This window comes from Callithrix jacchus, chromosome 11, assembly GCF_049354715.1.
Source record: "Callithrix jacchus isolate 240 chromosome 11, calJac240_pri, whole genome shotgun sequence".
Classification (NCBI taxonomy): Eukaryota; Metazoa; Chordata; class Mammalia; order Primates; family Cebidae; genus Callithrix; species Callithrix jacchus.
Window position 1 is genome coordinate 21,681,125 of NC_133512.1, and position 23,195 is coordinate 21,704,319.

At 37.5% G+C, this 23,195-nt stretch overlaps 1 long non-coding RNA gene across 1 annotated transcript; it reads left to right on the forward strand.

Annotated features, from left to right (window-relative positions):
• Positions 1–400: 400 nt before the first annotated feature.
• On the forward strand, positions 401–22,131 carry LOC103794726 (uncharacterized). The gene is made up of 3 exons (XR_004728346.2): positions 401–520; positions 20,243–20,311; positions 21,189–22,131. It is a non-coding gene; the product is annotated as an uncharacterized LOC103794726 (long non-coding RNA).
• Positions 22,132–23,195: the final 1,064 nt, after the last annotated feature.

The window sequence follows — 23,195 nt, forward strand, 5'->3', positions numbered from 1 at the left end:
TTACTTTTATTTTCCCATTTATCATAAAGGAAATTGCAAAGGATTCAGGTCCCAGCCAGATAGAGGAGATGAAAAGGGCAGGAGATGTGGGGAGAAGCAGAGCTTCCATGCCCTCTCCAGGCATCTCTACCTATTCAGCAGTCTGGAAGCCTTCTGAACTCAGCCTTTCAGGATTTTATGGAGGCTTCATTATGCAGTCATAATTGATTAAATTGTTGTCCATTGATGATCATCTCAACCTTTAGTTTCTGTCCTCTTCCTAGAGGTTAGAAAGTAGGGCTGAAAGTTCCAATCCCCTCATCACACAGGTGGTTTCCCGGGAAACCAGCCTCCATCCTAAGGCATCCAGGAGCCCACTGAGAGCCACCCTGTTAGAACAAAAGACGCTCCTGTCACACAGGACTTTACAAAGGAGCTGTATCAGAAACCAGGGTTAAACAACAAGTACAGAACAAATGATTCCTCCAGCACCCCTACTGTAAGGATTTTAAGAACTCTATCTCAGAATAAAGACCTGAGGGTAAAGACCACTAATACGTACAGTGGTCTTTATTACAGTTACCGGTAATATAACACCTTAATGGTAAATTAATACTGAAAAATTATGTAAAAATAGTAAAGGACGGTCACTTCTAATATATTAAAGTTAGAAATGTAGAAATATAAATGTAAATACTCACAAAAAATCTTTAGCCTGATGCAAAATTTTAAGGTATTTTATATGTAAAAAAAACTTTTATTTATATGTATTTATATGTTTGATATGTATATGTTATATTTATGTTTGTATATATGTTACGTTTGATATATATCTTACATTTTACATTTAAATTACTTTGTTCTGTCATTATGCATATAAATATATTCATATTCAGAAATACACATACAGAGATCTACCTACAACATTTAAACATTATTTTCTAATTAAAGTTTTATAAGCAGTAGAGTTTAGTCATTGTAAATAAATGAAAAAGGATTTTCTTCTACTAAAGGTCATCATTTCCATATAAAAAGGATCAAAATCCTCATTTCTATCTAAATACAGTTAGGAAAAAATTGTTGTTTAATAGCTAAGCATTTTGAAAGTTAGTGATGTTAAGCAGACTTAGAAGTTACATTAGTACATCAGCTTAGGCTGTAATGAGCTGACTATGCCTGTCTCCTGTGACTGATGGTAGCCATTTGAACAAACAAACAAACTTAGCCTCAAGGCAGCTGTTGAAGTAGACACAATAACCCATTAAATTATGTTAAGATAAAACCATAGCAAATGTTTCAGACTATAGATTGTTCACATAAGATTTCTCTTATTTTGTTTTAACCAGAATAAAATTACATACTTCAAACCATCATGTTAAGAACATAGTTTTCGTTAAATCTTGGTTTTATTTTGAACCAATTAGCAAGCTGGAAGCAGAAAACAGAGCTGGTGCTTATCATTGAAAAATTAATATATATGAAAATGAATGAATTATAAAACTAATCGTTTGTCAACACAAATAGTTTGTGATTTTATAAACATGTGATGTCAAAATACAAAACAAAATCTTCATTCAAAATCTGCATCACATTGTCAATAGCTGGCTGGTAACGCAAAAAGTGCACAATATTTTTCTTAGTAACTTGACATGAGATTCTATTCTAGGAAACTCTGAGATCCTGCATTTTAATTACGGGTGCAAGAGCAAGCGCTCATTCTCTCGTCCCACCTTAACCTAACTTGAAGCACACATATAAAACCAGATGATTACTTGGAACATTTCAAACTAAACTGCTTTCACTTCAGGCTCTCTCTCAGGAATACCTCATTTACTACTCCATATCTCTAAAATCATTTTAGAAATTGTCTTTGGGGCAATAAGAATAAAAAAGGAATGAAGGCCCATAAGCTGCAGATATTTAACATATAAATATGCTATTTATAAGCAACAAATTTTTGCACTCCAGAATTTTAAGGTAGGTAATGGTTTATGAGGAGTGATATGCTTTTAAGCTAAAGGACCCAAATGCTTTGAGGGATATAATACTCCAGAATATTCTGCTTCAAAGAACACTGTTTCTAAAAATCACTTTCAGGGAAAGGGCCTATTTTGGCTCAGTGTTAAATGATTGCATTTCCGGTTCATTCATTTGACATCCACTGGAATTCTCTGTAGAGTCAGACTGAAGCAAGCTGCAGTTAATGTCTCAGAAGACACGTAAGATGTGTAAGTCAATTGGGCCCATTTAAATCTACAAATACGATCAGAAATATTTGGAAATTGTCTATCACACCAAAAAAGATAACAGCTTTCTGAAAGCAAATAGTTTAAATGCTTAGAGTACAACATGGCGGAAATGAAGGAAGTATTTATCTGTGAGAGAGGACAGAGTTAATCCACTTAATTTGAATTTGAATTAAAACCACTCTGCAAAGGTATTCCAAATTATTCAGCCAATCTTAAAAGCAAAACATTTTTTATTTTTCTAACTTTTGAATACATTTAAAATGCTTTGAATTTCAGAACACGAATGACTAATGAGCCATGGTAATAATATCATAATGACATTATGGAATAATGGTCTAAATTGCCTCCTTCAAATGTCCTCTGCCTTTTATTATTTTTAAATTAAATATATGAAAATTATAAAATATTTTATCTAGTATGTTTTAAGCTTAAAAAATGATGCTATCCATTCTTAAGATGTATCCATCTTAAGAAATGATGTCACCAGTTTCTTTAAAATCTGCCCTGTGCACCTCATATCACATCACCTCCCCAACCCCACCCTGGGGCAAATAACTGCTAGCCTAGATTCCTCTGAAATACTCCGTTGAATTTCTTTAAAGGATTCCAGAATGAATTCTTGAATAATTCTCTAAGCAATATGCTAGATTCACTAACCACCTATGAATTATTCTCTAAATGATATGTTGCCCCGATTTGCCTGATTTGACCTAATAGTCATGTTGTGTATTTTCTTTTCAAGTCAGGATCTTGCTCTGTCACCTAGGCCAGGCTGGAGTGCAGTGGCACAATCAGGACTCCCTGCAGCTTTGACATCCTGGGCTCAAACAGCCTCCTACAGACGCATGCCACCATGCCCCGATAACTTTGTACTTTTTTTTTTGTAAAGAAGAGATTTTGCTATGTTGCCCAGGGTAGTCTCAAACTTTTGCACTCAAGCAATCTGCCCGCCTCAGTCTCCCAAAGTGCTAGGACTACCATACTCAGCCTTTCTGTGAATTTCTTTTTCTGTTCCCCGATATTAGATTTCTGAGTTTGTCCAGGCTGATGTCTAGCTGTGACTCACCATTTTCCCCTCTGGATTTATTATGTCAATAAACCAAAATTTATTCATCAGTTGTTAGGCATTTTAACTGTTTCCACTTGAGGTCATGGCAACCAATGTTGTCACAAATATTCTTTTGTATTTCTGCTGGGACACAAATGCAATAAATGCCTTACAATACGTTTGTAAGGGTAGCATCTTTTATATTCATAAAATTGGCATAAAATTCTAAGTATTTGTGTGCTGAATGTTTGGTAAAAATCACCTATAAAACAATCTGGACAGGGTATTTGTTTGGGGAAGAATTTTGACTATGTTTTTTTTATTTTGATAATTATACTGCTTAAATCTAAAGTTGAGGTTCTTGGAAAGCAGATTCAGTTACATTCCCTGTGGATATGAGGTGTCTGGCCCCTATTTCTAATGTCCAGCACAGCTGAAATGGGCCCAACAACAGTCGCAGTGTTGAGGCCCATTTCCCAGCTCAAGTGTGGAGGATGCATTTCTCACTTGATTTCTCTCCCTACTCTGGAGCCCCTGGCTGTCATCACTACTGGATGAGACCCAGAACCCACAGAGGGATGAGCTACCTCAGTATGGGACTGTGAGCAGCCACAGCAATAGCTTGATTTAGCATGTATTATTGATTTCCCATCTACATTTTGCAGATATTCTCACATTTTAATAAAGTGTAATTTTGTTGTCATACAGCTTTTTCTAAAAATTTCCATTTCATTTTTCTGCAGTAATTAGCTATTCACAATTTGACTTAATTGTTCCTCTGTTAGTGATTTGCTATGCACTTACCATTTCTAAAGGCTAACAGAGCCAATGAGCCATAGCTGGAGGAATCTGTAGCTTTTAAATGAGATTTTTTTAAAGAGCTTTCTATCAGTTGTTGATTCTTTTTCTTATTTCCTTTTGCAAATATATTTTCTATTTCCTGCCTTCCGTTCTGAATGCTGAATATATGTTTGCAAGTAATCATCTCTGCATTCTTTGGAGATAGAAATTAATACTGTCTTATACAGATATTAAAACTAAGACTCAGAATGGTCAAGGAATTGTTCAAAATCACCAGTAAGCAGAAGGGTCAGAATTTAATTCTGTGGGCAGAAGTTGTGCACAAGACTTTCCCTTAAGGCAACTATAAGGATGTTCTATTTTCAGTGTATCTGTGGGCTTTTCTTTGTGGTTGAGCATCACAGAAGGTTTTTGAGTGATCAGTTACAGAATATACAGTAAGATTCCTTAATATGACTTTTAAATAAACAAAGGTTTTGACTAAAAATAGAAAGGTAGACTAGGAATTGAGCATAGCAGAATGTCTAGCAATATACTAAACAGCTAAACAGCATCTGAGACAGTTACTGAATTGGAAGATAGAGTTAAAGAAATTATGCAGAAGGCAACCCAAAGATAAGGAAATAAACATATAAAAGGGACATGTAAAGCTATAGGAGAGAAAATGAAACGATCAAACATACTACTGATCACAGTTTTAGGAGAATAAGACAGGGATGGCGTCAGGTCATAGTCTAAGAGGTAACACGTGAGAATTGTTTAGAATTAATGAGCAAAATGAATCCTTAAATTCAGGAAAGCTAATAAACATCACACCAGGTACATAGAAAGAATAAACTACAAAAGCAGAAAAGCAAAGAAAATAATTTAAAACAGCCAAGAAAACAGAGATTTCTCATAAAAAAATGGCGATTAGACCAATGGGTTTCCCAACATACTAACAAAAGCCAGAGACAGCAGAATAATATTTGCTGAATTCCTGGAGCACTTGGCTTCCAGCTGGGAGTCGCTCAAAGAGATATCCTAAATATGTTTTGCACAAGTGCATCAGGGGGCATGTACCAGGGCCTTTATTGCAGCATGGACTTAAGTAAGATACTATGTCATTTAAAATGCATTGAAAGCATGTGGGAACAGCTACAAATGAAGATAAAAGTAAATGGTTAAATTTGGAAGATGACAAATAGGAAAGATTCAAAGATATTGGCAGGGATTCAAGAAATTTAGTGGTTCCTTGACAGAAAATGAGGCCATGTCACCAGTAGGAGAAAATGAGAGGGAACCTTGAGAGCTTTAAAAGATAGATTCTTAAAGCAACAAAAGACTATTTCAGGCATTATCTAGAAAGAAACATTTTACTTAGAACCTAGGCTACTGAAGTTACAACCGAACTGAAAGGTCCAGTTATTTTGCTAGAGAATGAAGCATCCTTCACCATTACTTTGTGATAGGGCTTGTTGTGATAGGGCTTGGGCATACCCTAGAGTCTTCAGATTTCATCTTTGTCACGTGATTCTTTTATGCCAATGTTATAGTAAAACTAATATGGCTATAAATTTATAAGCCAAGAAATAACAATTCTGTTTACATGTCAGTTGTACGTGTGTGTAATCTATTCACTTTTTCCATACCATTTATAAGTACCTAGACCAAGCAGCCACTACCTTTCACAGAAACTACATAGTAGCTTCTTAATTGTTCTCTGTCCTTTCAATCTTGCTTTGTGGCAATTAATCAATCCTCTACATAAAAAACATAATTATCTTATAATAAAACTAAGACCATGTTATACCCCAGGTCAGCACGTCTCATCCAACATAAGCATCCCATCACCTAAAAGTCCTCGTGGAAACTGAATCGACCTCCTTCTCTAGCCTGCCCTGGGCTCCTCTCTAACTCACAGCTTCGTTCTATTTCAGTGTCTCTCACGAGGCAAAATGCATGGTACTTGATACATCCTCTTACTTCTGCTCACACCACTCTTCATAGCTCTCCATCTGACTAACTGATGCATCCTTCAAGTCTCATCCTAAAAATCCCTTCCATGGAGAGGCTCTCCCTAGCCACCCAATTTAAATTTTTTTTTTTTTGAGACGGAGTTTCACTCTTGTTACCCAGGCTGGAGTGCAATGGTGCGATCTCGGCTCACCGCAACCTCCGCCTCTTGGGTTCAGGCAATTCTCCTGCCTCAGCCTGCTTAGTAGCTGGGATTACAGGCACGTGCCACCATGCCCAGCTAATTTTTTGTATTTTTAGTAGAGACGGGGTTTCACCATGTTGACCAGGATGGTCTTGATCTCTTGACCTCGTGATCCACCCGCCTCGGCCTCCCAAAGTGCTGGGATTACAGGCTTGAGCCACCACGCCCAGCCAACATTTTCTTGTGTTAAAGGAATTATAATATAGAGACATTTTACTTTATATGTTTTCTATGTTGTAGAGTATTATGTTCCTAATTCCTCCTTCCCCTGCCATGTATCATTGCTCTCATTCATTTCACTTTCTCATAAGTTATAATCATAGAAAGCACTATTGTTATTGTCTTGAACAAACGGTTGTCTGTTAGCTCAACTGAGAATAAGGAAATAGAAGATTTTATTTTATTTTCACTTATTTATTCCCTAATCCTTCTCTTTCATTATGCAGCTCCAAGTTTCTGATTTGTATAATTTTTTTCTCTCTAAAGAACTTTCTTAAAAAACACTTTTTGCAAGGCAGGTCTACTGACAATACATTCCCTCAATTTTTATTTCTCTTTCATTTTTGAAGGGTAATTTTGCATGGTACAGAATTAAAGGTTGGTGGATTTTTCCCCCCAATACTTTGAATTTCTCTCTCTCTTCTCTTCTTGCTTGCCTGGTTTCTGAGAAGTCAGATGTCATTCTTATAATTACTCCTCTATAAATAAGATGTTTTTTCCCTCTGGCTTCAGTCAATATTTTGTCTTTATTTTGGATTTTCCACAGTTTGAATGTTACATGCCTGAATATAAGTGTAGGGCTTTTTCCTTCTCTCTTCTTGCCCTGGTTTTTCTTTGTGGCATTTATACTGCTTGGTGTTTTCTCTGCTTCCTAAAATTGTGCTTTGGTCCCATTAATTGGTGAAGTTCTTAGTCATTATTATTTCAAATATTTCTTCAGTTCCTTTTCCTCTTTCTTTTCCTTCTTGCTTTCCCTATGTTTATACATTATGCCTTTTGTAATTGTCTCAAATCTTTTAATATTCTATTTTAACATTTTAGTCTTTTTTTTGCTTTGTTTTTCAATTTTGAAAGTTTTTATTAACATTTCTTCAACTATGAAGATTTCTTTCTCAGCCATGTTCAGCCCATTAAAAGCACTTAAAATTTTTCTGTGACAGTGTTTTTGATTCTAGAATTTATTTAATTCTTTCCTAGAATGTCCAACTCACTGCTTACATTGCCCATCTGTTCTCCGATGTACTTTTTCTATCAAAGCCTTTAACATCATTCTTTCTTATTTCTGATCTTATGATTCCAACTTCCCTGCCATATCTGAGTCAGGTTCTAATGTTTCTTCTGTCTTTTCAAATTTATGTTTTGCCTTTCAGTATGCCCTGTAATTTTTGTGAAAGTATAACATGAAGTACCTGGTACTGTTTCCTACGGAGATTTCCGCTTTGCTATGTTGTGATTCTCATTACCTGTCTGCCTGTTTCTCCACTTTGAGAAGTAATGGTTTGTCCTGAGTCTTTACTTTTCTGTGGGTCTGAAAAGAGTTGTTGATTTTCTGTTCCTTCAGCTTTTCACTTGTTAGGATGGAGTAACAACTTCCCAGCTTAATATATGCCAGGCCAAAGGCCAAAATCACATTTCCTTTTAAAAACAGAGTTTATAAAGTTACTTTTGTGACTTTGTTTCTGTTCTTTTTAGTGTTCTAGGGGAGACATTTAAAAAATAATCACCATTATACTTAGCAATTTGTGTGTAATACTACTCTCAGTTCCAAGTACATAGTAGAAAATATGTCAATATTTCAGATTTAAGGAAAAAGAAATAATGTCCCATATCTATTTAGTCACTGCAGCAGATATGTGCTACTACTTTTGTGATCATCATTCTGCTTAAACATTCTCTATTGAGCTGAAGCTTTTAAAATACTCCTAACTACCAGTTAAAACCAAGAAACTTTTATTTGTGCTTAAATGTGCTTTCATCGTTACTGGGTGTTCACATGAGTAACAGTCATTTTTGAAATTCTCATGCCAAACTACTCTCTCCTAGATGGTGTTCACTTGTAAGAACACCAGGCTGTGTGTTATAGTCATTGCCTTAAGGCTCTCAGTGGATTTGATCCCTGTAAAGATTATTGAGAATCACTTTGCTACTTCTATGCATAAAGTACTAGAATCTGGTCCCCAGATTACATTGCTTTTGCATTTGTATGGCTAATATATGTCACTAAACCATAACAGTAAAGATAACTACTTGGAAACCATGTTTCACCTTTTCCTCCTATGGATCCCAAATTAAATTGCAAACAAACAATTGCAGTTACACTATTGTAGAGTAATTCTGAACAAGAATATATTAAGAGAGCCCATCCACTTCTGAAATTTCAACTGAGAAGTGACAACTATAAAGGCAATTTATAAATCTACCATATCCAATGGTAGGAAAGGTAAATATGCTCTTCAATATAATTAAACAAAGAAATTGGCAGATATACTGAACTCTTTTAAAAGTTCTGCCAGGACCGTATGCTTAAAAACTACAGAGTAATTTAAAGCATTCCAATACAGTTTGGATTCCATTTTTGTGGCTGGTCATCAGCAGGCACATTTTCCCTAAATAAAGAAATAATATTTGTAGAACATTAAAATATCATCTCCTCTCTCCTGACTTTCATGTGCTCTATGAGGACTCTATTAGCCCAGGGAGGAAGAAGAGATCTTTGAGTGGCCTGGGCGTGACATGTAAAAATGACTCAGCCAACAGCTGGAGAGAAGCCACCGCCCTGCAGGTCAGTATTTACTGGGGTGTGGTGAATTAAACCAGACGTGCAATCACAGACAGCTGAAGAGATCCTCAGTGCTATTTGCCAGCCACATTCCACAAAGTGGAGATAAAAGCAGTGGCAGTCAGGCTAGCTCCTCGTTCTCATGATCCTTGCCTTCCAATGGGAAGAGAGAGAAAGCATATTTGGCTAGTGAGCACCGATCCAACTCCTTGGACTGAGGACCACTTTGTACTCTTAAAAACTGAGATCTCGTCAAAACTTTTGTTTGTGTGAGTTATATCCACTGATATTTACTGTAGTCAAAATCAACACTGAGGCATTTTTTAAGATTTTATTTATTTATTTCTAAATAACAGTAAAGTCATTACACATTAATGTGAAAATGTTTTTATGAAAAAATAACCTAATTTAAAAAATAGAAACAATGAAAAGAGTGTTGTTTTACATTTTTGCAAATCTTTGTAATATCCACTTTCATAGAAGATTACTAGATTCTCGTATCTGCGTATACGAGAATCCTTTGAGTATATACCCAGTAATGGGACTGCTGGGTCAAATGGAATTTCTATTTCTAGATCCTTGAGGAATCACCACACTGTCTTCCATATTAATAGAACTAATTTACACTCCCACCGACAGTGTAAAAGTGTTCCTATTTCTCCACATCCTCTCTAGCATCTGTCTTCTCCTGATTTTTTAATGATTGCCATTCTAACTGGGGGGATATGGTATTTCAATGTGGTTTTGATTTGCATTTCTCCAAGGACCAATGAGGATGAGCATTTTTTCATGTTTGTTGGCCGCATAAATATATTCTTTTGTAAACTGTCTGTTCATCTCCTTCACTCACTTTTGAATGGGTTTGTTTGTTTCTTGTAAATCTACCTTAGTTCTTTGTAGATTCTGGATATTAGCCCTTTGTCAGATGGGACGATTGCAAAATTTTTTCCCATTCTGTTGGTTGCCCTTTCACTCTAATGATTGTTTCTTTTGCTGTAAAGAAGCTCTTAAGTTTAATTAGATCCCATTTGTCTATTTTGGCTTTTGTTGCAGTTGCTTTTGGTGTTATAGTCATGAAGTCCTTGCTTATGCCTATGTCCTGAATGGTTTTGCCTAGGTTTTCTTCTAGGGTTTTTATGGTATCAGTTCTTATGTTTAAATCTCTAATCCATCTGGAGTTAATTTATGTATAAGGTATATGGAAGGAGTCCGGTTTCAGCTTCCTGTATATGGCTAGCTAGATTTCCCAACACCATTTGTTAAACAGGGAATCCTTTCCCTGTTGCTTGCTTTTATCTGGTCTGTCAAAGATCAGATGGTTGTAGATGGCATCATTTCTGAGGTCTCTGTCTCATTCCATTGGTCTATATCTCTGTTTTGGTATCAGAACCATGCTGTTTTAATTACTGTAGCCTTGTAGTATAGTTTGAAGTCAGGTAGTGTGATGCCTCCAGCTTTGTTCTTTTTGCTTAGGATTGTCTTGGCTATGTGGGCTCTCTTTTGGTTCCATATGAAGTTTAAAGTGTTTTTTTTCCAGTTTTGTGAAGAAGGTTAATGGTAGCTTGATGAGTATAGCATTGAATCTATAAATTACTCTGGGCAGTATGGCCATTTTCTCAATATTGATTCTTCCTAACCATGACATAGAATGTTTTTCCATCTCTTTGTGTCCTCTCTTATTTCCTTGATCAGTAATAGCCTTTCAGATATTCTTTGATATTACAGTGAAGGGAGGCAGCTTCATAAAGATGAATTTCAGTGTGGGATCTGAAGTCATATCAATGAACTTTCCAGACTCCATTATATAAACATGCTTTCATCTTGCACTTTCATCTTGCACTTCCATTCATAATTCTGTAAAATCATGTATTAGTCATTTGAAAAATAATGAATTTCAGATTTATGAAAAACTTCCAAATGTTGACACATTTGATTACATTATACTTAATCACATTTGTTAGTATCATCCCAAATGTCATCCAAAAGACTTTAAATCTTGGGAAGCTGACAAAGTAACAGATACAAAGCTTTAGTTTTATTATTGGCAACAAAATACCATCAGTTTTATAATAGGCTCACTTTATTCATTTTCAAGAACATAAAAAGTCTTCAGTCATTTATTCAAGTAAAGATAATTCTTTATGAAAAAGTCTCTAGTCCAGCTAACAACTTAATTTCACGAGCACTTTTCCTCAAAAATTCCATCATATTCTGGTATGTTGTGGAAGTGCTTAGCACAGACTTCCTATTTCATAGCACAGTACATTAATAATACATGTACCAATAGCTCAAAATATAGTGAAATTAACTTTTTGTACTTCATCAAGAGACATTCTTTTTCTTTTTTTTTTTTTGAGACATTGTCTCACTCTGTCCTCCAGGCTGTAGTGCAGTGGTGCAATCTCATCTCACGGCAGTCTCCACCTCGTGGGTTCAAGAAATTCTCCTGCTTCAGCTTCCCAAGTAGCTGGGATTACAGGCATGCACCACCATGCCCATCTAATTTTTGTATTTTTAGTAGAGACAGAGTTTTGACATGCTGACCAGGCTGGTCTCGAACTCCTGACCTCAGGTGATCTGCCCACCTTGGCCTTCCAGAGTGGTGGGATTACAGGCATGAGTCACTGCCCACAGCCAAGAGACATCCTTAAGTGAAACTGGCTTTATGTATTTATTTGTTTGTTTTATTTCGAGTATTGCCAATGAAGAGTTCAATGGCCTGCTAGTACAGCTTGCTGCCACTGCACCATTGTGTACTGAGCCATTGCAGAGTGCTCAGTATAATTAAAAATTGTTTTTGATTTTTGTAAACCTGGTGAAAGTGTTGTGAATCCGTGGGACACACTTTGGGAACCACTGGAGTAAACAAATAAATTATCAAATAATCACAGATATGATAAGGGCTATAATTATAATACAATACAATATGATGGGGGACAGTTGCTCACTGGAATACAACTTACTAAAGAGTTCTTTCTTCACTTCCCAATCAAAGCTAGTAATATGTCTGCTAAGTAACCTGGACAACTATTTTTTGTCTTGATTAGAACTCTCCATAATTCAAAGTATTTATCACAATAGTAACTGATAATTCAGTTTTGTGTGTAAAAATTATAAGCTCTATGAACGCATATTTTGTTCTGTTAAACTTTTATTCTTAATAACTTATTCTGGATCTGACAAGTTATATATGTGTTCATGCATGCATGCATTTGTGTGTGTGTGTGTGTGTGTGTATGTGTGTGTGTGAAGAACGAATAAATGATTGAGATCAGAGAGGACATAAATTTGAGAGAAAGAATTGGGCATGATGAGTTTTGTTTTCCCCATTACAAACATGAAAGAGGTCTAACTTGTCTACTTGGCAAATGGCTAATGCAAGGTGGAATACGTGGGGCTGGCCCTTAGCAGAGAATCTGGGCTGGAGACAGAGATGTGGACATTCTCAGCTTACAGCTGCCAATTAAGACCAATCTCACACAAGACTTTCTTTTGTTTTTTTTTTGAGACAGAGTCTTGCTCTATTGCCAGGCTGGAGTGCAGTGGGGCAATCTTGGATCTCTTCAACCTCCACCTCCTGGGTTCAAGCAATTCTCCTACCTTAGCCTCCCAAGTAGCTGGGACTACAGGCGTGCACCACCACACCAAGCTAATTTTTGTATTTTTAGTAGAGACAGAGTTTCACCATGTTGGCCAGGATGGTCTCTATCTCTTGACCTTGTGATCTGCCTGCCTTGGCCTCCCAAAGTGGGGGTTACAGGCCTGAGCCACAGGACCCGGCCAAGACTTTCTAGTAGTCTGTAAAGGGGAAATGGACAGGTAGAAAATACTGAGGCACACTGACATTTCAAGAGTAAGTGAAAAAACCTAGAGAAGCAATTGAGAAGTGCTTCCCTATACACCTGCCCTAACCCAAGGCTATCACCTTCCCTCCAGCATAATTATTTTGCTTATATATTTAACTCTTTGAAGATCAGATTTGAATTTATTTTATTTTACAGGTTTAACAGATTTTAATATGAGTTTATTTTCATCATCTTTGTATCCCTAGCAACTAGCACATAATACCCATCAACTTCAATCTATTTTTTGAGTTACTATTTCAATGAATGTAAGTTTATTATTTAAATTTTGGGGATTTTTTTCCACCCAGATTTTCTTTCATTCCTGTTAGGAAATAACCAAGATAAGATTGTTGTTGGAATAGGATTACCTCCAATCTTCAGATGGATTAAATGTTCTCTAAACTGTAATTTGCCGTGTTTCCTGAAAAATATCCTTTCCAAGTCCTTGACTTTTTGAAAAAAAAAAAAAAAAAAAAAAAAAAAAGGATGAGCAATAGGAGTTGAGGAAGATGAGTTCACCTTTGACTGACAAGTCTATGGGATTCTGATGCTGACTTTTTTTAAATATCTCTAAAACTTTCATTCTCAAAATGCATGGAAATAAGCCATTTAGAAAATGCCTCAATAACAAAACTGTATAGGGCTGTGTGTATACATACTTAGTAAAATTTACCTAAAATTTTCAAAAATATTTATTAAATTCCAAAACCCAATTCTCTGAAGGTATATGGTCAATATTAATAATCTTTGTTTGATATAAAGAAACACCTTATATCAAAATTGATAAAGGAGTTACTCTCTGAACTAGGAAAATCAAGTCTAATTTTCAGTAATCTAAAATCAAGAAAAAATAGATCACCATTAGCACTAAGTTTGTGTAAAATACAAAATATCAAAGGTATGAATCAGCCTGATATAGTTAAGACCTCTGCTCCATGAAGCTATTAAAATGGAAACAAACATAAGTCACCAAATAAATCATAAAATGTAAACTATACACACCCATGCATGCCTAGGTATATACACACACTCATAAAACAATGTTCCAGAGAAAAATACGTGCTTCAATAAACAGCAAATCATAACATTAAGTTTGCTTTTTCAGTAGCAAATGAAAATATATAGAACTTCAGGAAATGAGAAAGTTGGAAGATTCTTGAAGAGGGCTTGAGCTGTCTTTTAGGAATGAATCATCTCCAAAACACATGAATACAGAAATACCCTGCGGATTTTTACTCACAGGCTTCTGACCACACTAGGGAAAGAGGAGATATGAGCTTGTAGGATAGCAGCAGGTACAAAACTGGTACAGGTTGAAAATACAAAACCCCAAATATGAAATGTTACAAAATTCTAAACCTTTTGAGTACTGACAAGATAATCTCAAAGAAAATGCTCATTGAAACCATTCAGATTTTGGATTTTTGGATTCAGAATGCCCAACCAGGAGGTATAATGCAAACATTCCAAAATTTAAAATATATATACAAATTTCAAAATACTTCTGGTCTTAAGCATTTTCGATAAAGGACATCAACCTGTCCATTAAATTTAATCATGGAAAGTGAAATGTTTCATCTAAATCGCCCATCATTGTATGTTATTTTAAATTTGCCATTTCACTATGGCCTAAAGTCCTCAAGCCAAGGTTGATAAAAATGCTAACCGTTAACTTAAATTACAAAATGCATTACAGATACAGTCAACGTTCACATCACATCTCCAGAGGAGTAAAGTGTTAACAGGCACCGGTGGGATGCTGTGTCCTTAAGAGGCTATTGTCTGATGTGAGTTGCTGTATACAAATCCCGCAAACGTCCAGTCCACTCCAGACACATGTACTCAGGGCTGTGTCTAGGTTTAGAGGGTCTGATGCTTACACAATTTAAAGAAAACAGCTTAAAATGGGCCCACAAAATTACTCCACATCTTAAAATACGTCGCCTTTTGAAACCTAGCTTCTGGCTGCATGCATTTCCAGCCTTGTGACTCCTCTACGCTACATCCATCCAGCCCTGGCCCTTCAAGACACATCCTCACTGCCACACCATCTTCAGTTCCTGGCCTGTCGACACCAGCTTACCCACTCTTGGTCATTTGGTGTCCTCTTCACCTTTGCCTCAAACTTATGCAGACAATTCTGGACATCCAGATATTTGGATTTTAGAATTTTGTATATTGGAACCCACAGATGCCCCCAGGCTATTTTCCATCTTTTGTTGCCAATTTCACACAACTTCCTGGGGACCTAAGCCAGACTCCCCTCTGATGGAAAGCATCTGACCACAATCAACTGAGCAGGAATGCCTGCACCTGGCAGGGAAGAGCACGCAGCCCAATGCTGAGCACGTCCTCTGCATGCGGCTTATGAACCATGATGTTTGGAATCTGATCTATTTACTAGTTGTTCCATGTGAATATATGCAGTTTTCCTTTTCTGAACCTGAAGTCATTACTTCATCACCATGGCTTTACCTGGCTGGCTGCCTCCTGTCACACTACCCCATGCATTGGTCACAGAAATATATCTAAACTAGAAAAAAATCAAAGCCTTAAGTAAGCAATTGCCCCATTGGCTAAATCTTAAGCAAGGTTTTCTCCTGGGACTTATTGCTGGAAAATTACACCAAACCTTTTCTACATAGGTTTGAAAACACTCTTTTGATTTTCATTTTGACCACTATTTATCATATATATATAATATATATAAATATATAATATATATATGTTATATATATTTATATATATGTGTATTTATTATATCTATAAATATATATATTTTTATAACACTTTAGGTTCTGGGGTTCATGTGCAGAACATGCAGGATTGCTGCATAGGTACATACATGGGAATGTAATTTGCTGCTGCCCAGTCACCTATATCTGGCATTTCTCCCCATGTTATCCCTTCCCAACCTCCCTACTCCCTGCTGTCCCTCCCCTATTCCCCCCCAACAGACCCGTGTATGATACTCCCCTCCCTGTGTCCATGTGTTGTCATTGTTCAACACTCACCTGTGAGTGAGAACATGCAATGTTTGATATTCTGTTCTTGTGTCAGTTTGCTGAGAATGATAATTTCTAGATTAATCCATGTCCCTTATGGCTGCATAGTATCCCATGGTGTATATGTTACACATTTTCCCAGTCTAGTCTATCATCGATGGGCATTTGGGTTGGTTTCAGGTCTATGCTAGTGTAAACAGTGATACAATGAACACATGTGTGCATGTGTTTTTGTAGTAGAATGATTTCTAATCCTTTGGATATATACCCAGTAATGGGATTGCTGGGTCAAATGGAATTTCTATTTCTAAGGCCTTGAGGAATCGCCACACTGTCTTCCACAATGGTTGAACTAATTTACACTCCCACCAACAGTGTAAAAGTGTTCCTATTTCTCCACATCCTCTCCAGCATCTGTTGTCTCCAGATTTTTTAATGATTGACATTCTAACTGGTGTGAGATGGTATCTCAGTGTGGTTTTGATTTGCATTTCTCTAATGACCAGTGATGATGAGCATTTTTTCATGTTTGTTTGCCTCATAAATGTCTTCTTTTAAAAAGTGTCTGTTCATATCCTTTGCCCACTTTTGAATGGGTTGTTTTCTTGTATATCTGTTTTAGTTCTAAAATCTCTGCCCCAAACCAAAGGAACTCTGTTTTAACAATCTGTTAGTACTGAAAACTCACATATTTTTTTAAATTTTATTTTACTTTAGATGCATACTATATCTGACATTTCTCCCCAGGTTATTCCTCCCCACCCTCCTCACCCCCCACTGTCTCTCCCCTACCCTCCCAACTGCCCCCAGTGTGTGATGCTCCTCTCCCTGAGTCCACGTGTTCTCACTGTTCTCACATACTTTTAAAATGTCCAAATGTAACTTTTTTATGAGTCAGGAAATATCAAAAAATGTATATCTCAATATAATCAAATATATTCCTTAAAGAATTTTAGAAAAGTTAGTGGAACAAACAAACAAATGCTGCTTTCAACAGCACTGTAAGGGAAGGTTAAATATTTTTATAGTTTCTTTTTTTCTAACAGTGATTCCATCAATAGCATTCATGTATATCATCTAACTTAATCTTCATCTCAACTCTGGGAGTCAGCAAAGGATATTACAACCTCCAATAACATCATTCTCTTGATAGTTGGAGAATAATATTTTGGAGGTATTATCTGTGCAGTTCAACAGCTTTGCCAAAAGATTTACCTCTTCCAGCAGAGCAAAAATTTAGCCTTACAAAAGTGGGAGGTAGAGAATTGGTGTCAAAAACGTTTCCCCTTTCCTTTCTCAGTTTAAAGAAAGGGTCACAGAATATGGGTCTGAATGAGAGTCACATAGTTTTGAATTTCATGTGGAGCCCCAAACACCACAAGCTGCATATCCTTCAATCAAACTGAAAATTATAGCTCTGGGCTGCATTTCTATCAGAGAAAAGCAAATGTTGTGATTTCTGCACTGAAATCAAATTTAACTGGAATGATTCAATAAAATGATGGTGTCATTATGAATGTTGCACTCTTTCTTAAAGTTTGATTAGTCTAGACACCTGAGTTGAAAAATGGCTGTTGCCTGATGCTTCAAAGCACACTTGGCAATTTTGATTAAATATTTATCTTAAATGTAGATGACTTAAAATGAAATGTGTTCCAATCAAGACACTAGCAAACAGAACATACATAGCTTGTCAGCATTCGAGCTGTGGTTTCAGGCAGTTTGATTTGAGGTTCAGCCATCTCCAGAGGTGCAGCTCTCCATCTTCCACTACTTAAATGGGGGTCATGGCAGGTGTGCGTTTCACATGGTAGTATCCAAGCAACTCAATTCCAGTAATTCCCTGGAATTGTCGAAAAGAATTAAAAGGAAGCAAGGAGCAGCTTGTTGTATTCTCTCTTTCCTCCTTGTGTTACAGCCATAAACCCCCATATACATTCTCTTGTAAACAAAATTTAAAACACTGTCTGGGGCAACTCTCTTAATCTTTTAAAACATTTTTAAAGCGTTTGTAATTCCAGTTCTTATTTCTCATTACTTGAGAATTTATATGTGTATGTTTAATTCAAAACAACCCCATTGCATTTTCTTTTGAAGTAGGCTATCCATAACATGTCTGCATTTACATTCTGAGGCAAAGTATTAATTAATATCAGCCTAATTGCTGAAGTCAGGAACTTGGAAGCCATGTTTAGCTTTCCTTTGTCGTGCCTCCCACACTCTAGCTGATGGAAAGCATCATCAAGCCTACCTGACATGCACTGTATCTGTTATCCTCCTCCCAGCCCTGAACCTAGACTGGCTCTCCATGGCCCTGCGTCAGCCTGGACTGAGGTGCCAACTCTAACTCATGCCTTGGCTTGAGTGCATCTCTACACCACCACAATCTAGTCATACATTCCAGAAAGATCTTAAGTAAATCACAGCTGACATTTTGGTTGCTTTGACTCTAAACTCATTAATTCTAAAGGCATTTCTTACATTTTTACTATTCAACTTTTTTGCTTTTAACATTTGTATCTTATTTGACAGAGAAAACTACATAATTTTTATTTTCATTGTATTTACTGAAACAATACCTGCTTACTTTACAGAAAACCCAATGACATATATTATATATATATATTTTTTTTAATTGCATTTTAGGTTTGGGGGTACATGCGAAGAACATGCAAGACTGTTGCATAGGTACATACATAGCAATGTGATTTGCTGTCTTTCTCCCCATCACCTATATCTGACATTTCTCCCCATGTTATCCCTTCCCAACTCCCCACCCTCTGCTGTCCCTCCCCAGTTTCCCCCCACAGACCCCAATGTGTGATGCTCCCCTCCCTGTGTCCATGTGTTCTCATTGTTCAACACCCACCTATAAGTGAGAACATGCAGTATTTGATTTCCTGTTCTTGGGTCAGTTTGCTGAGAATGATGGTTTCCAGGTTCATCTATGCCCCTACAAAGGACACGAACTCATCGTTTTTGATGGCTGCATAGTATTCCATGGTGTATGTGTGCCACATTTTCCCTGTCCAGTCTATCACCGATGGGCATTTGGGTTGATTCCAGGTCTTTGCTGTTGTAAAGAGTGCTGCAATGGGCATTCGTGTGCATGTGTCCTTATAGTAGAATGATTTCTACTCCTTTGGATATATACACAGTAATGGGATTGCTGGATCAGATGGGATTTCTATTTCTAGGTCCTTGAGGAATCACCACACTGTCTTCCACTGTTGGTGGGAGTGTAAATTAGTTCAACCATTGTGGAACACATATTTTTAAAAGTGAAAACTGGGCCAGGCACAGTGGCTCACATGTGAAATACCAGCACTTTGGGAGGCCAAGACAGGTGAATTGCTTGAGGTCAGGAGTTCGAGACCAGCCTGGCCAACAGGGGGAAACCCCATCAGTACTAAAAATACAAAAAATTAGCCATGTGTGGTGGTGTGTGCCTCTAATCTCAGCTACTCAGGAGGCTGAGGCAGAAGAATCGCTTGAACCCAGAAGGCGGAGGTTGCCATGAGCTAAGCTTTTGCCATTGCACTCCAGCCTGGGCAACAAGAGTGAAATTCTGTCTCAAAATAATAATAATAATAAAATAATTTTTAAGTGAAAACTGAATGACATTTACCTTGTACTCACTCAAGATTGATCAGTGTTAACAGAGTACTGTCTGTCTCCCAGGGATTAAAATTTATTCAGTGGCTTTCCATTGCTGACAGCCTAAATTACACTCTCCTTAAAATTCTTTTTTGGACCTACCCTCTCTTTTTCCTCACAAAGTGGAGCACAAACTGGAATAGGAGGATAATACACAACATGTTTGAACTTTTGCCCCTGTTTACTGCACCCATTTAGTTCTCAAACTCGAGATTAAACAACACTTCCCCTAGCAAAGTGTACCTATTGGCTTCTCTTTTAGTTGGGGCATTTTGTTTAAATGAAAAGCAGATACTCACACCATCTCAAGTTGGGCAGTAGCAGTTGCTTTCAGGAGATACAGGTTATTTGAAAATACACCTTCAATTATGATCGATTTCATGGAAGCTGCAATTAGCATTGAGACAGCATCCTCATTCTTTCTCCTGGTGTCTCTGTTTTTATCTTACATCATCTCTGATGCGCTCTGAAGCCAGACCCTGTTCAGCAGTTGAACACCCTTAATTTGCTGCTTCCTCATGACGCTGATTTGTACATAAGTTTGATTGTCTTGACCCTGGCTTAGAGTTACACAGGCTTCTGCCTTTTGCCTTCCTAGTTGTTTACCCGGCTTTCATATTTCCCAATTGAAAATTACTGCAAAAAATACTTTGGGTATAATATATATTTTTCCCTTTAGGTCACAAGATGTAAATCAAAGGCCCTAGGATTTTCCCAGGGTCAGGTGTGCATTCCTACTTAATCAGAGGTAAGGATGGAGTTGGCCCTCAGTGTGAGCTGGTGGGGAGGGAGGTTAGATAATTAATTTCATGCGTCAACTTGTCTAGGTTATGGCATCAAGTTCTTTGGTCAAACGTTAATCCAAATGCTGCTCTGAAGGTATTTTATAGATGTTACAATCAACTGACTTTACGTTAAAAAAAAAATCATCTTTGATAATACGGATGAGCTTAATTCAATCAGTCAAAGACTTTAAGATCAAAAACTGAGGTTTCCAAAGAAGAAGGATTTCTGCCTCAAGACCTTACCACAGAAATCCTGCTGAGTTCTCAGATGCCAAGCCACCCTGCAGATGTGGGACTTGCCAGTCCCACAACTGCGTTAGCCAATCTGATGCTTAAAATATCTATCATCTACCTATCTACCTGTCTGTCTATCTATCTGTGTCTATCTGTCTGTCTGTCTATCTATCTATCTGTGAAGATCACATTTATCCTGCTACTGCTGTTTCTCTGGAGAGCTCTGCAAAGTAATCTGTATTTCAAGGCAGTGGTGGATTGGCACCATAAAGCGTTCCTTTATTGTGCCAATAGACAGTGTTCTATTTTGTTACCAGGGTAATGTTAACTGCCATTACAAAATTACCCTAAAGGTCAGGTCCAACAAGGGAGATAAATGCCTTACACACATAGGGCCACTGCATGTGTTCCTGGTGAAGACCTGGCTTCCATGCACTGTGAGGTGCTCAGGCCTCTCTCATCACAGGACTTTGTCTTCACCTAAAGCCTTAGTATCCTTCCATGCAACTGTTGGATGAGGAAAGAGAGTGGATGGGCACCTCTTCCATCTGTGGATGAGCACAGATGTGATATAATTCTTCTCTTCACGTTCCATTGATGTAACAGGTCATGAGTCCTCACACATTTTCAAGAGTTTGGAAAATGATCTCCCTTGCCGGGTTGCCAGTCTTCAGAGAGGTCTGTACTGTGGAAGAAAAAGGAAAACTTCACATGCACTGACCGTGTTTAATACATTCATCATATACAGTATTTTTGCAGCAGCAAAAATAACACTCTTGATTTAGTGTACAATGACATATGTCATATATTTAATATACAAAATATTTTCCTTGCTAACCTATATGATTTCAAATGCCTGGAACACCATTGTGTCATTACTTGAGAGTATGTAAATTTTAATATATTAAATTTTTTTGCCAGATATACTGGCAAGGTTTTAAAAGTTGTGATTTTATTGGAGGCCAGATGATATACATAGTAGTTTGTCTGATCACTTGAACCAAGAGGAAACTAATACATTTTTGAGCTCCAATATGGACATAATGTCATGAAGCAGGAACATGATGCTCCATTTCAGGACACGTCTGCTGACCTTCACCTGGAATCCCTGCTCTGGGCTGATGACTCAGATGTAAGAATGATGAGGTGCATCAGTTGGAAAGCAGAGAACAATGAGCAAAAGAACTGAGTTGTGGGAAGACATGAAGGATGGATGTGAGGCCCTGAATAACAGCTGCCAAGTACTGCAGTCGGGAATCCGTGGTGAAGTGATTCAATCCTGACCACAGCCTGTGATTAAACGGGATTTCATTTTTCAATCCTTTTGTTTAACAGTACCTCCTTCATTACACGTGAACAGCACTCCAGGATAGCAAATCATGAAATGGGAATAAAGCCTGTAATTTTAATTAACATATTTTAAAATATGTCTGATTTGCATTTGATCAAATTTTCATTTGCATTGAGCTCTATTTTTTTCTCATGTAATGTTTGACATTCCCATTTCCTTCTTTAATGCAATACTAATATTTAATAAAATATATTACATTCTTAATAAGACTTTTCAGGAATTTTTCTCCCCCAAACATTTGTGGGATGGAAACGAAACCTCACTGCAGGTGGAATTTCAGCTGACAAGTAACAAGAAGGATTTTTGTATTAGCAACATCTTGGTCCCCGTTGCAACGTTTCCTTCCTCTCACCTCCATGTGACCAAAACAAATGGAGTGGCATCCTCACTCCTGTCGCCCTTGCAGTGTGGCCTCTGTAACTGCTCTGGGCAAGCAGTTACTCATCTGGGGACAGGCTCCCGTAATGGGGCATGCAATGCAAAAACTGACATTAAAACTACATCAGTCGCGGTGGCTCATGCCTGTAATCCCAGCACTTTAGGAGGCTGAGACGGGTGGATTACCTGAGGTCAAGTATTCGAGATCAGCCTGGCCAATGTGGTAAAACCCCATCTCCACTAAAAATACAAAATTAGCTGGGTGTGGTTACAGGTGCCTGTGATCCCAGCTACTCAAGAGGCTGAGGCAGGAGAATCACTTGAACCTGAGAGGCGGAGATTGCAGTGAGCCGAGATGGCACCACTGCACTTCAGCCTGGGCCACAAGAGCAAAACTCTGTCTCAAGCAAACAAACCAACCAAAAAAACTACATCAGCTACAGAGACGCTTTCTAAATATTCTCTCTTTTTTTTTTTTTTTTTTTTGGTCAGATACAGAACATATGTATCGGCTCATTTCTTTGCAAATACAGGTTCTAATTTGTCTTGACTCTGTGCTCGATGCCCAGAAAACCATTCTGTACTGTTCTGTGCACAGGGATCAACTCCTCATTCGGTAAGCCAGCCAGGCATGTGAACAGGTAACTCAAAAAACAAAGTGCAGCACGCTGCCCCACCAGCAGAACTCCGGGAGCAAGGATCATGTTGAATTTTGTCAGTATTCTTTGCACTTCATGGGCGCTCGATTAATGCCTTTTTGCTGTAAGTGGTAGTTGATAAACGCACCTGAAATTTCAGTAAAAAAACCCATGATTCTTATGCTTTTAGTCATGAGCTTCCTCATCAAAACTTCCCTCCCATCTGTGAGTTTTCCCTTCGATCCC